The 15,439-nt window shown below is 42.1% G+C and overlaps 1 protein-coding gene across 3 annotated transcripts in view; it reads right to left on the reverse strand.

The window, feature by feature from the left end:
* SNAP25 (synaptosome associated protein 25) overlaps window positions 1-13,005 on the reverse strand; it is an 85,727-nt gene extending 72,722 nt beyond the window's left edge. Inside the window, exons 1-2 of one of the 3 annotated variants that reach the window (XM_060612052.3) lie at window positions 12,857-12,999; window positions 4,252-4,396 (exon numbers count right to left, since the gene is read on the reverse strand). The gene's annotated coding sequence lies outside the window, so the exon portion shown is untranslated. Of the gene's footprint in view, window positions 1-4,251; window positions 4,397-12,856 lie in introns of all 3 variants that reach the window. The other 2 variants (XM_060612056.3, XM_060612044.3) reach the window with 2 other exon arrangements.
* Between the last annotated feature and the right edge of the window lie 2,434 nt (window positions 13,006-15,439).

Raw genomic sequence — 15,439 nt, forward strand, 5'->3', positions numbered from 1 at the left:
TTGTGCTGGAGAGGAAATTTGAAAGAGTTGGAGGCAGTAGCGTCAAGGCAGCCCAGGGCAAGAGCAGCAGCACTGAACTGTGAGTCAGGAGTCCCAGATGCAGCTCTCACCATGCAGCTTTGGTAAGTAATTTATTTCTGGGCCTGGTCATTTGTCATTTTTCAACAATGCCATTTGTAAGGTTTGCCCAAGAAACCCAAATGTGTGATTCTCCCCAAATGAGAGGAGGGCAGAAAAGAAGGGGTGATATGAGCCATCAGGATCCTTTCTCCAAGGCAGTTCGTGCTGTGATCCAGAGGAGAAAATAAGAAATTGCATGGCTGTGTGGAAAGGGGACAGGTCCCCTCCCTGTACCAGGACAGTTCATGGTGGGGCCCAAAAGAGGAGCAATGGGAACTGCTTTATCCTTTGCAGAGTGGATACATTTTCCTCTCTGGTATCCTTCAGAGGCTGCAGGCTGACACAGCAGAAAGAAGAAAGGGGCTGTCCTGTCATTTCGTGAGATTTTAAATTTTGCTAAGTTTTTGGAGGAAGATTCTTGGAGCCAGAGATTGAGCCATTGTTACAGGGGGAGAGAAGTATAACGAAGGAGCCCTCTGTCCCCTGCCCAAGACCCCTATCCTCATGCTGTGGACACTCACCTTCCTCATCCTTCAAATTCATTCTCATGAATAACAGCATCTTTATTACTAAGTCAGAGGGTGAGTAGAGACTTTGGTCCAGTGGCCCAGGATAGTTCTTCTCTAAGTAACTGGTCACTGCTTTTGTGAGGTAGAGAACAGTGGAAACACCTCAGCCCCATCAGACCCAGTTTAAGATGAATGTGAACATTTGAAGGAGCTACTAAGATCTCTAGGACATTGGTTCTCAAACTTAAGCCTATCTCAGAATCACCTGGAGGTGATGAAAACACAGACTCTGTCCCTCCCCATTCCACTGGAGTTTCAGATTCTGCAAGTTTGGGGTACAGCCTGAGAACTGCATTTTTGCCAGACTCTTAGGTGATGCTGATGCTGCTGGTCTAATGTCCATAGTCTAAGAACCAATGTCCTAGAGTAATGAGTCACTGATTGTGGAAGATCAGTAATATTGCACTTAGGATCTTAAATTCAAATCCAAGTTCTCTCTCTTATTAGCTGTGTGGAAGAAGGAGGAATCGTTTTCTGATGCTCAAAGATTCATCAATTCCTACCTTGTCCCTTAAAATGGGAGTCTCTACTCTTTGGGAAGACCAGTACTGGGAAGATAGCTTCTATCATCCCTTCCAACCCTTCCTTTATTTGCCCCTCCCACCCCAGCTTAAGTACTCCGCAAGATAACGAAATAAGCAGTGAGCAATCCTAGCTCCCAGCCTCCTCCTTGCCAACTTGTTTTTTGTTTTCTCTCAGATCTGCCTGCTCATAGCAAGATTGCATTTTCTGCTCCTCCAAGCTGCAAACCTCCTGAGAAAGGTTCTGTGCTTTGGGGTGGATGGGTGGAGGAGGGAGGGAGGATCTTAGGTACTCTAGCTGTTCTGTCTGACTTCGCATATCTCTGCAGCCCTTTCTCCTTTGGTGGGTCCCAATGCCTAGACTTGGAGCAGAACTAGTCTGATTCTGGCTGTTGGTCCCAACCATTTTTTCCCCAATCAGACTAAAACAAAAAGCACTGACTCCTGGTTATGTATCCACTGGTTCATGGAGAGGAAAGGGGCAGCACTTAGCACCTTGATAGGACCTTGATCAAACAGTATCTTCTCTGAGTCAAGTATAGAAAATAACACCCACCACTTAGGAAGTTCCTGTACAAATTAAATATAATACTAGCTACAATAGACCATAATATAGTAACCAGTACATAGTAGATCCTCAAAACACAATAATGGTTTTAAAAATTTTTCACAGAGACCTCTCCTATTCTGTATAGACCTAGATTTACAGGACTTCTCCCAAAAAGCAGAATCTGAGGTCATGGCCACAGTTAGTGTTGTTTTGGGGGGCTTTTCCAACTTTGAAAAGAAATCATTCTCTGAAGGCAACTCAGGAGCATACATTTTGCAGTTCGTATAATTTGCTTGTGCAGGCTTTCTATTTATTGGTTTATGAATAAAACTAAAGGTTTTGACAATGAGGTGAGACACGTAGGAATCTTGTACACAAGGCTGGCTGCGAGAGCCTGTGTTTGCACCTCTCTGCCTGTATACTGTGTGCACATACAAAAACACACATGCAGACACACAGTATTCAGTAAGGAATCCAACCCTCCCCAACAAACAATCTAACACAAAGCTGAATACAAAATGAAGCCAACAGATGTAGCTTTAAAAATGATTCACTAAATAGCTTACAGCAAATTTCTTTTTCTCAAGCTAAAGAATAGTAGGAAATTTTGCATACCATCTCTTTTTAACTCCTTAAGGGCCTTAAATCCCAAGGCACTGAGCAAGAGGGGACTAGCATTTCGTTAAACCATAACTGAGCCTCTTTGGTCTCCAGACGTTATTCTGAGAATCACAAAGCCACTTTGAAAGCAGAGATGCTATTCAGAAGCATTTTTAAAAATCCTCCCCCAAACAGAAAAATCCGACTGTTGACACATTTTCCCAATTTATCACGCATGCTGCTCAAGCTAAAAAATAATGCGATACCAAGACCTGTTTCTTTAAGCAAACTCAACATTATAAAGAGGAAAAGAATGGCCTTCACATAACTTGCAAAAAAGAACCCTGGAAATCTGGTATGCTGAATGACGGCTAACAGACATGATAACAACAGTTCCTCCCTTGCTCCCAGACTAGTGGAGGGAATAGCACTTCACAAGCCTTAGCTCCTTTATGTGCCATGACAGCCACGTGACATATGCATGGCAGTTTATTGCTTGCTTTTTACAGATGTGCAAACTGAGGCTCAGTTCAGGTTACGTAAGTTGGTCAGGGTCATAAAACTGAAGTGGCAGAAATGGGCCAGGTACGCAACCATCTCTCTCAATCCAGCACTCAGTGAGCTTCTCCAGATACTTAGTTTCTCCTGGTTACTCGTACCAACATTTCTCACTTGACTTTTTAGTCCAGAGGGCTGAGTTCTTTGGATTTTGCTAACTCATGTTCTACATGTCAGGAGCATGCTTTCTGTTACAAGATCTCAATGGATTACGTGCAACTCATGGGAAAACTCATAGGAAAATTCACAAGGTGCTGGTAAAAAAACACAGACTTTGCAGTCGGAGATAAGATTTCTAAACTCTTTTAGAATTTAGGCTGCCATAGAGATTCAATGAGATAATGGATGCCAAAGGTCTAGTGCACCACACCACAATCATTCAATAAGTCAGTTACTTTTTTCTTATTGTTATCAAGTGGTATCTGTGTTCCCAGTTGGAGGAAGTAGGGTACAGGGTAACTGGCCAGAGGTTTTAGACTTGTTTCATGAGAAGGACTAGGAAAAAGACATGCAAAATTCAATGCTTAGTTGATAACAGCTTTTTCTTAAAGACAAATGGGAGTGATTTACCATGTCATGCCTCAGTTTATTTTTCTCCCCTAGGCAAGAGAACACTGGATACGTGAAAGGAAAAGTTAGAAGCTGATGTGTCTGAGGACATTTTCTGGGAAGACAACTCAACATGGAGCTCTTGTATACCCTATGCCATCATTCTAACAGAGAAGCAGCAAATATGTGACCCTGAAAATAAGAGTTAGCTGAAGCCACCAATCTATCCCCCTGGTGACTCTGGTAGGAATGGACAGCGGCATCAAAACTCTCTTTTTTCAGGGCACCTGGGTGGCTCAGTTGGTTAAGCATCCGACTTCGGCTCAGGTCACAATCTCACGGTTTGTGAGTTCAAGCCCCACATCAGGCTCTGTACTGACAGCTCAGAGTATGGAGCCTGCTTTGGATTCTGTGTTTCCCTCTCTCTCTGCCCCTCTCTCTTTTTTAACTGTGTATTTGATATATGTCAAATAGCTTGGCTCTGTATGTGAAACTGACTTAAATCACTCACAGGCAATGGTTTTTCATCTCTGAATATAAATCTGCTCTTATCAATGCTTTGCTTGAGCATCACCTGATTCTTCATTAGCATTTTAACCCCTGATTCACAGGAGATAAAAAAGCACGTCCGAAAAATAACTATTTGCTGAAATTTGGCAGCTAGTAGGGGGTGAACAAAAATGCTTCCTTTGGGACATAACTTCATTCCAACATTTAGGGTGAATCAACCTTCCCGAGTTGTTTTAAGTGTAACATTTGGTCAATAAAAGGAGGAATTACTTACAGTGGTAGAATTCTTTTCTCTGCAAAAGAGCAGTTGGTATTCCCATTCATTTCCTGTATACCTGGTGTGTGACAGGCACTGTTACAGGTACCAAGGGTTCAAAGATGGTTAACATATTGCCCTTGCTCTCAAAAACTTTTATAGTCTGTTAAGGAAGAGAAATGCATAAATATGTAATTACAAAGCACTGTGATAAATCATACAAGGGAGATGAGAGCATTGCTCATTGGTAAGAAGAGGCAACTTTCTAAAAGCAAAAGTTGGGGGACTAACACACACTTCTACTCAATCCTGAATCATTGAACCTTGTTTAACAAGACAGAGTTCTCAAAGGAGGGAAGTGAATTGGCTTGGGAAGTCCTGTCATCAAAAAGATGCTGCTGTTTCTCTGTCACCTTATTCTTGTACTGCTCCATGAACTTTATAGTCATGGCTAGGTTTTTTTCCGGCCTAGGAGGTACCATGTTCCTCAAAGCTTGACCTGTTTTCCCCATGAGTGGCGGGAATGATCTATATAGGAAGAGGTTCTAATAGATGGGGATACAGGAATACAGACACACATTTAAAGAAAATTTTAGTGATATCCTAGTTGATTGTCATGTCAATAGAGACAAATCTACATAAGGGAATATCTTAGATATTTACTAAATTCCTCGATGGCTGAGGCTGGTTCTTAATACATATTCTGTTTATGATGTAGCAATCTCTCTCTGGATACTGATCACTCAGTAAAAACCTTCAATCAATTGCATATACTGAATAGAGAACCAAGTTCGTTTCTAAGTTGGGTTAATATCTTAGATTCAAAAAGGGATACCATGTGAAACAGGTCTTCTAAAATAATAATACCTCAAAAGGGGATGCCCAGAAAAATGCACTGAGGGCTGAAACATGCATTTTTAATTTACTGCTCTATAGTAATCAGTACAGTGTTTTCCTGGTAAATGACAGATACTCAATAAATATTTGTTGAATTAATTAATTAATTAAGAGTGCCATAATGACAGCTGATTATGTTTGAGGAATACAGGGATAGTCATCTTGAAACAGGAAAAAGTGGATATGTTCAGCAATTTCTCTGGCCTAAATCAGGAATGCTATCTCTATTTCTAGTGTTATAGTGAAGTTACAATAGGCTTTCCCATTAAAATAAAAAATTCACTTGACAGGACTATTACATAGTCTTCCTAGCAGACTCACAGGCATTTACTTCCCTCTACTTTCTGTTTATTGATGGAGAAGCCTCAGTGTGAGTTACTTCTAGCTAGCTGTCAGACCAATCTCAGACTAGCTGCAGAGAAATTTAAGAAATAGACTGCTTTGCAATTTTTCAGTCATTATTTTTTGAAATTGTACAAAAGATGAATATGAAGAAAGGAAATCAGCAATTTTGTCTAAGATTCTCCATTGGAAAGGAATTCTGTCCAACTTGCAGAATTCTCAGAGCTATACTGAGGTATTTCGAGGTATTTCTCTGAAATAGGGGTGAGGCCAGGGGGGTACCTATAAGGCTTTCATTTTCTGATGTGCTGCCATCAGTAAAGAATAGAAGCCACTCACTCAAGCCTGCAGGCATGAAAAGTCATCTCCCAAGTTCAAAATCTGTGACTGGTGTTATTTGGATACCGGAAGCGATGAGACCAGATGGTCATTTTGCAGAACCTCCCATTTTAGCAGGAATATAACCTTGCTCTTCAAGCATAAAAGGGACCATTTTGGAAGATGGATGAGGTGAGTCAGCAGAAAGTGCAAACAGTCTCAATTTCTGACAGGAGAATTAGCCATGTTTGGGTAATAGGAACCAAATCAGTTCAACAGCAAGAACAACAAAAAAACCCAAAAGCAAAAGAAAAGATTAGTGAGTTGTTCTAGTTCCCCCTTCACATGGAACAGAATTTGGCTTCCTTTACCAGCTAAGAGGATCATGTATATTTTTCCATGACCACAGAAAACAATCCATAAACCTAGTGCAGCTGTCATTCAGCATCAATCTGGTGCTGGCATTGCAATTCACTTTGACTTTCTCTAGAATGACTGTTAAGCATTTAAAAGGAAACATGAACCCTTACACAGGATTTCCCCCCGTCTCCTTTTGGGGATACAGATTAATTCTTATCATCAGTTAATCACTACTGAGGCTAACCTCTGTGAGTCAGCAGCGGTAAGAAAAACAGTTAGGATCTCCTCTTGTAATATCATGCTTTACTTCAGTAAAAAGATGCTGAAATATTGCAGTAGGAATGGGATTGTAGCAACAAGGAGAACATGGCTTTTCTGGAACACAGGACTTTAACTCACATGTGATTATGAGTTTAATTAATAAACGTTGTACTGCCAGCTGCTAGCCTCTGAACTTTAAATCGCCTAGGCTTTAAAGCTTCCCCTTCTCCTGTCCCTTGACCTCAAAGCTTTTTGGAAATGTTACTCTACCTCCCCACCCCTAGCCCATCCTTCAAATTTGATTAGTTTTTCAGCTAGCTACTAACATCATGTGATTCAGGTCATATGGAATTGTTACTTTTTAAGTACTTAAGAGTTCACAGATCCCATAAAAGTGTCCATTTCTCTTTTTCTAAGTGGCAGAGGAAGAGAGAGGAGAAATGAAACAATAGTAGCTAATTGTTTTAAGTCAGACACAGGAGAGCATCAAAAGGGGGTCTAGAAAGGGCGGGGGGGGGGGGGGGGGGGGGGGGGGGACCCAGCTAATTAGATTGGAAAAAGCATTATGAAAAGTTTAAGCAGGTTGTAGGAAATAGTCTGACAGACAGCAATAAATCTGATTGAGATGGAAGAAGATCCCCACAACAGCAATGGCTCAGATGAGGGCTTTGGGGAAAAGGCCAGGATTACTGAAATCTGACCGGAAAGGCTTCAGAAAAATGGTGTCAAAGAAATTATTGGGGGAGAGAGAGAGAGAGAGAGAGAGAGGGAGGTTGAGGAGGAGCAAGGCTGTGGATGTAAATTAATCTTATAATGGGGGAGGGAGTCAAATCAGGTACTGAAGCAATATTAAGGCAGTGCCAGCTGAGACCAACAGGTCACTGGACCCAGACCTATTACCCAGAGTTTTCAGCACTGATTTCATTAACTTCTGAATGGTTGGGATATTGGAAAATATTATTCCAGTTCTGTCATTCTACAGATGAACAAACTGACTTTCAATGGTGGTTGAGTGACTTTTTTAAAGACAGTGTGATTCCAAAACAGGAAATTACAAGCAGACTTCAGGGCTAGAACCAGGTCTCCTGGCTCCTGATCAGCAAGCATCCTTGACATCATGCCCTGCGGCCCAACTGAGGGGGAAAAGATATTGGAAAAGAAATCATATACATTCTCTGTGCCTGATCTGACCAATATGAAAAATGTGGATGATGCAAGAGGTCGTATAATAGATAGTTAATAGCTTAGTCTCTGGACTCGGAGGGATTGCTTTTAAATCCTGGCTCTGCTCTGTGATCTTAGGCAAGTTTTTGACCCTTTCTTTGCCTCAGTTCCCTCATCTGTAAAATAGAAATAATAATGGTACCCTGGTTACGGGGGTGTTATGAAGATTCAGTGAACTAGTACAGGTAAAAGCTTTTAGAATTAGTGGCTCACTCTTCTCCCTGATAGGCCCATTCTGATGAATCACTGCTTTGGGTATCTCTGTTCTTCTTAATCAGATCTATGGTTTACTAAATGTTATCTAATATCATATATGAACTCATATTATTACTGTGGCTTGCATTATTCATTTAGAAATCAGAAACTGGTTATACTTTTACATTGGGTGAAGTGCACTGAAATCCTTGTGAAGAAAATTATGCAGAAATGTGTAGCAATTATTGTTATAGCAATGATCGTAATTCTGAAGCTGCAGCTAGAACTCTCTGGAAATTTCTCTGAAATCCCTTTCCCCCTTTACAACTAATTTTTTTTTCAAAAGTCTTTCTCCACTCACCATGTCCTGTTTCCTCAATGCTACATGGTGTCTCCTCCCTCCCTCTTACCAGATACTTGGAAGGCCCTCTGCATTCAGTTTAAGAACTACCAGTTTGACCTCTGAAATGTCACTATTTCCAAATTTCCCCCAGGGAATCAGCTTGGAAATCAACATATTATCCTAAGGCTGTCTCTCCTGCCAGTGTTTTGGTGAAGAACAGATGAGGATAGTCCCTTGACACTTCAGAGCAAGAATTGAAATAGCGACAAGATCTATGTCTGCAACCACCACTTATTCCTCCACATGAAGCCATTGACAATTTCAATTCAGCAGTTCTGTCAGCATTTGGAATTCTGAAGCTCTGCTGTGCAAGTAGTAACCACAAGATTAAAAACGAAATAGGTATAGTTCAGACCTTGAGCCAGCCCTGGAGTGAGGGTACTCGGCCAAAGTCAGCAAGGATAGTAGGGAAAGAAATATTATATTCTGTCTACCTCACCTCAGTTTTCCACATTTTTACTACAGCTCTTTTGTTGTTGTTCAGTTTTAGCCACTTGGGGCTGGTTCTGTGCGTCATGCTGCCTGAAACATGCACAGAAAAACTGGCACCTATTTTCATATAGCTAGCCAATGTATTTGACAATGCAGAATACTCAGAAGGTGTGAGAGGGTGTTCTGCAGGTTTATTATTCAAGTGTACTTTCTTGGTACCTCTAATTCCTGGATTCCTGACCTGCTTTTCAATCTCTCTGGTAGGTGCTCATCTTGTATAATTTGTTCTAGTCAATAATGAAAATTTTGAAACTTACAATTAACTTCTGGGCAGGACTCATATCCTGAAAGGGATCTTAAAAGATGCCTCAATAAGGACTTACTTCTTTTTTCTTTTAATTAATCATCCTTTATACCAATTTACTCCCCTCTATTTCTGGAAGAACTATATAATCCAATCTGTGAATAGCAATTCTCAGATGTTAAAAAGGACCTGATTACTTAATTATATCGGCTTCTGCTCTGAAATCAACTTTAGATGATAAAACACCAAATTACCAGCATGGTATATTCAAGGCCTTCCATAGAAGCCATCAAGTCTCTGTTCCAGTGTATTCCTCAACGTAAGCTCCCCACTACTCAAATGGATGGCATTTGCTGTCCATAACTTGGGCTTACCTTACCTGTAGTTCTGTCTACGCTGTAACTTTTACTGAGAAGATCTCTCCTCCAACCTCCAAAAGCCAACTGGAGTCCTGCCTCCTTGCTCAGATCATTCGAGTCCACTGCAACAATGTCCTCCTCAGAATTTACCTTCCTTATTTCTGGTCACATTCACTTGGCAAATAATTATATACTCCCTCATGATTTTTCTTCCACTGTTGTATTATATTTTCATTCTGGTATTATTTATTGATTTTATTGTTTATTGTTTTTACTAAGATTACTACATGCTAAATTTATTGAGGTCAAAGACCATATAAACATGAGACTTTATATCCTCCATGGGGTTCATTTATGTATCTGGTACTCACTGATTGGTCAATATCTTCCTATTAGGTTGGTCCTTGCTGACAAGGGGTGACACTGCAGAAATGGATCTACGCTGAGGCTGACAACACCAATTTTCTTACCTTTATAGAATTGAAAAGCAGTTCCATAATGGGGGAAAAATAGTTTATTCATAGTGCATCATATAAAAAGCAGATTTATCTATTTTTATCCTTCATGTCTCCTTTTTCAACCTCTTTCTCAAGTTACCTCTCATTTCTACTAATCATCAAAACCTACATGTTCTGCTGAAGGCTGGCTGCTATGAAAAGAGGTGCCACTGGCAGAAATATCAGTTTTCTGGTTGATAACCATCAATCTGGGGTTAGCACTTAGAGTTTAGGAATGTCTTTAGTCAAGCTAATTAAGGGGCAATTTATTGTGTTTGTGTATGTGTGGTCGTACATGTTTAACAGAGTAGAAAAAACTTGTAAATTCTTGGGAGATTTTACCATGGAGAGGTTAAGGAGATTATAAATGGTTTCGTATTCTGAATGCCAAGGTGATAATGCAGAAAATGCCAATGAACAAACAAGTAGGTAGCATCAGAGGGTCTGCATGAATGTTTCCTGGCACATCCTTGTGTCCATCTGTTCCTGCCTCTTCTTGCCGTATTGCCCTGGATGTTTAAAATTTTAAACTTAAAATAGAAAATCTCTTCATTTCCCCCCTGAACCTTATCAATAATAAAAATGTTAAATTCATGCTTAAATTATGTTTTTCTTTAATTTCTCAGTAAGCTGTTCTAGAATTAGCTCCATAATTGTGCACATCGCCACTTCTTCCCAAATACGTGCCCTTTGCCAGCTTCACTGCGGTCTTCTACCTCCACCCCCCATCCCCCCAGTCTTCCACTAGCAAACAAACCCAGCAGTAATTACTAATGTCCAAGCACGTAATTCTGGCAGCGTTAGGCTTTTTCATTTGACGCAACTACGCAGAGCTGTCTGGACATGCAGCATGAAGTCAAAGCATTTTAAAAGCCTCCTACCCTTTTTTTCTCCCCTCCTCCCATCACTAAAACACAGTTGTTTATTTCGTTTGCGGATTGCAGAGTTAAAAAATTCCTCCATGCAGTTACATACCCCTGAAAATTAATTTTACACCCATATATAGTAATAGATCAACATATATTTACGTGGAAACACATGGTTATTTATAAAATTGAAAAACACTAGGCAATAAATAGCTGGGAATGAAAATATCTTATCTATATGGACAGGGCATTTTAGCAGCTCTAGTATAGAAATAATCAGAGTTATGACGAACAAAAACAATCCAAGATCTTATTGTGAGGCTTTTCAAAGGATCATGACAGCGTGTCTTTAATGCGTTGCATATATTCTTACATATGACGCTGTTACTCTTACTTAACAATTATTCAAATAGCACAGTTTTGCTCCTGGTCATTTTATGCCTATTTTATTTATATCAAACAGCAGGAAACATCCCTGTGGTAATTTGTGTTCACTCAGAGGCCCCAAGCCTCAGAGTAGAAAATGGTTAAAGTACTTATCACTGCCTCAGCAAAATCCCGCAGTGCCATAATAGAAATTGCAGTAGATCTTTAGGTCAGAGTCCGGTTTCAATCTAACACCTGCATTACCCTGAAGGACAAAGTTGCATTTTCCTGAGGAAAACCAGTCTTAATGATGTCAAAATCAAAAACTATCAGCCTGAGATAACCAATGTCCATAGGAAACACTTCCACTCACTCTGAAACCATGGCCAAGGAGATTAAATCTACACCCTACAGGACCAATAATATTTCTCAGAGATGTATTTGTGTGAGTGTGTGCTTCTGTTCATGCCTAATTACAAGGATGGGGGAGAAGGAAGAGGTAGTGGGTTTCATTTTTAAAGTTGATTCTTCTTAAAGTTGATTCTACCCCCATATATATATATTTTTTTATCAAATAGAAATATATATGGAAATATATCACTTTTGTAAACAGATCATGTTGGCATCTTCATATATACCTCATTCATGTGCACCCGCGGTCTGTAGACAAATATACTCTGTGTTAAAAACAAAAACAAACAAAATCCTTGATATCCAACTGGAGGATGAATGCAGATTTTTTTTTAAATTTGTTTATTTCCTACCTAAAAAAGGGGTAAAAGGTAACATGAAATTTTCCACAAGTAGACTTATTTTTTTGAAGCTATGCAGGAGCTGAGGATGGGAGCAGGTAACTACCTGCACAGGAGTCCTATGGGAAGGATTTTTTCCCCCCTTTTAAAAAATTTTAACCTACTATGCGTTCTCTATGAGGGAGTCTCTGTGAGACCAGGGTCTCACAGAGGCAATTTGGCCTCCAGCCCTGAATACCCAGCTCTGGCCAGGCATCTCTGCGGCAGGTAGATGCGGCGCTGCTGCCGACCGCTGTCCGCGGTGCTGAAAGGTCGCGGGCGCCTGTGCGGTCCCTCGGTATTGCTGTCCAGGGTGCTGACTGCGGGCCGCCGCAGTCCCCGAGGCGAGCCCACCCCCGCCAGCCCTCCGCAGAGCCCTCCCACACAGCACGACCCGCCCGCCTCCCGCCAGCCTGCAGTTGACGTGGAGCAGGCGGCATAAATCAAGTCCGCGGGGCATGGAGGCTGCTGCCGCTGCTGCAGCTCAGCTAGCCCGGGGCGGGAACTCCCCCTTCTCCTTTCGCCTCCCCAGCTCCCACAACCTGCCCTCTCCTTAATTCTTCCCTGGATAATAGCGCCTTAACGACAATAGTCAAACTAACAGGGTCAGAACGGCAGGGTTTGTTTGTTTTGGTCTACAGAAAAAAAAAAAAAAAAAAAAAACCCAGCAGCCTAAAGACCTCTGAAAACTGCATCGCAAGATGGAAGAGAGAGAGTCCCACTACTGTTTCGAAAGAGTAAGTTATTATTCGGTACGTATCCTTGCGCTTCCTCCCCATCGCTCCATCTGCAGTGTCCCCATTCCTCCCTTCCCTAAGCAGCTCACCTCGAAAATACTTTATAAAGCCCCAGACAGGAGCTATCCCGACGCGCACACACGGAATACCGCACCCTAGGTGCACAAATACTTGTATTTGCTCAAGCTCACTTGGTCTCCGCGGCTGTGGTCCCCTCTGGGTATGCAGCCATCCAAAACCAGAACCACGACCTGAGGTGGAGGCTCCTTACCTTGGCTTCTTCAGAGGGTGGTGTTCGCCCGGCCCCTGCAGGTCGCAAGTGTGGAGGAGCCGCCGGGCTGGGAGGGAAGGAGAGACAGCGCCTGACCTCCCCGAGGTTTCGTCTTCAATGCAACGTGAGCTCTGCCCTCATCAAAGATGGCCGTCCCTTTTGACGTCAGCAGCTTTTAATAGCCCTCTTCAGGAGGGGCGGGGAGGAAGTGTGTTGAGGGGAGGGCGGAGGGAGGATGGAAGCTGGTGGTGGGAGGGGAGGAGCCGAGATGTGCGGACTGCTTGACTCAGCTCCTGGGGCGCTTTACTGCAAACCTTTGTATTGTAGTCTTTTATAAACACCTGAACGGGACGATTCTTATGACTCCATTTTAACACCCGGGCTCGGGCAAATACATTTATCTCGCGACTGGTTTTCTGATATTCTGCGTGTGTGCGTGTGTCTGTACATACGTATCTGTTTGTGCATATATTATATGTGTGTTATATATGCGATAAACATGTGATATATATATAATTTTTCTCCCTGCTGAGTTGTCTTTGATTGAGTCATGGAAGGGGAGGGGAAGGCAGAGGAGTAGAAGGGGGCGGGGGAGGGAGTCGAGAAGATTTCAGTTGCAATTTGTTTTTTCTAAAGAAGCGGCTCGGAAGGGGCATCCCTGTCAACCCTTGCCAGCTCCATATATGGCCAGGCTACGTGGGCTGCTATTTTTATGAGTGAATTCTTCCATTTTATCAAAGCAGCATCGAGTGCTTGGAGTTTGCATTAGTGTGGTCAGTTGGGGAGACAGACTCGTACACGTTATTTTAAAGTACGTCAGAGCAATTATCTCTGGGAGATATAAAATGAATTGGGAGACGGGGGAGGGAAAAGTAGTTAACCCAACCAGCGTGGGTTTGCTGGAGTTCAAGCCTTGGAGTTGAGAGTTGTTTATAAAGGGCAAAATCGATGACGCTGTTTTCGGTTGAATTTGCAACCGGAGCCTGGGGTTTTATGTTGGGGTTTCTTAGGAATAGTTCACGGAGTCGCATACGCGCCTTATAGGACCGCCCTGACCTCCAAGGGGAGTGTGGAGGACTGCGGATTCAAGGATCTCTGGGACACTACAAAATTCTGGTGGTTCATTCAGTGCGCAAACCCAGGCTAGGTTGGGGGCCGCTCAAAAAGGCGTGGGAGAGAAAAGCTACTTGTGCTGGTCATATGAGAGATTAACAATAATAATCATAAAGCAATAATCCTAACTGTCCTCCTTTGTTGTGTATTAGGCACTGAGGGAGGGCGGGTGGTGGGGTATGCAAATGGTTCCGCGGTGGCAGCCTCTCGGATGATTCACAGGTGTTGGGGAGGCTGTCGCGGGGCTTTCCGCAGGGAGGGAGAGCTGGGGAGCGCGTGGGAGGTGGGGGACCTCGGCTGAGGAACTGTTTGTACTTTTCCGGGAAGGATGCGATTAGAAGTCGTGCCTCGCAATGTTGAAACTTGATGGCCTCTTTCAGGCGATGGAAAATCCTGGTCTCGAGTCCGGAAAAACAACGCACTGCCCCCACCCCTGCCACCACACATACACACACAAACACCCCACCCCCACCCCCAGCACACCCGGCTCTCTGGCCTGAGAACCAAGCTCAAGTTTTTAATTGCAAGCTATTGTAGAGAGAATCCTAGGAAAAGAAAGAAGGAAAGCAGAGTTACAAGGGGGCGTTTAGAGCCAGCAGAACTGTAAGAATTAAATAAAGGATGCCTTTAATTGAAATAAGTAGAAGTCATTGTTTCTTAAAGATTCCCTGACCCAAAGGGTATTTTGAAATATTAATGTTTTCAATAATAATTAACAAATACTGTTTGGATTTTTATTAAAGCTGGATTCCTAAAACAAGGCATGTTGCTGAAATATTCATTAAACATTTAAGATTCTTATACAATAAAGAAGAAGAAAATCTGCACGGTCCTCAGATACTTAATTGGCAATAAAATTCCTAGTTACAGTTCTCACTTTCTTTATAAAGCAAGCTGGAATGGGCTCAGGGAAGTGGTGACAAATGCAATGTCACTACAAAATCCTTTAGAGTCAGGATTTGTTTCCAAAATGTGGCACTTATTTAGCACATAGAATCTTCCTGGGGAAAAGCCTGCAGTGAGGAGAAACAAAATATGTGTAAGGCCCTCAGACTGGAAGTCATTCATGCAGAAAGTTTTGTGAAAGAATGGAGGACTTGGGGGATATTCCAGATTTAAAAAGACAAATAAATAAAGGAAGTACGTCACTGACTAAGGCTCATCCTGCAGGCAAAAGTGATGTGGTAGTCACCAGGGAGGACCGGTTTGGTATTCTGAATTTTCAACTGCTGATGCCCCACACTGACATCTTTAAATATTACACATAAGAGGAAAGAGTGAGACTGATTCAAAGGTTCACAGAAAATACCACAGGCCCAAAGGATTATCTTGTGATGGTGGCAACATTTTCCACTCTCCTGTGCTTAAGCTGAAAACTATACAGGTTAGGAGGTTCTTCATCTTGCTCTGGGAAAGGTAGCAGAGTCTGATTTGAGACATAAACACTGGATAAATATAAGTCTACTAAGG

This window comes from Panthera onca, chromosome A3 (assembly GCF_046562875.1).
Source record: "Panthera onca isolate mPanOnc1 chromosome A3, mPanOnc1 haplotype 2, whole genome shotgun sequence".
In the NCBI taxonomy this organism is placed as follows: Eukaryota; Metazoa; Chordata; class Mammalia; order Carnivora; family Felidae; genus Panthera; species Panthera onca.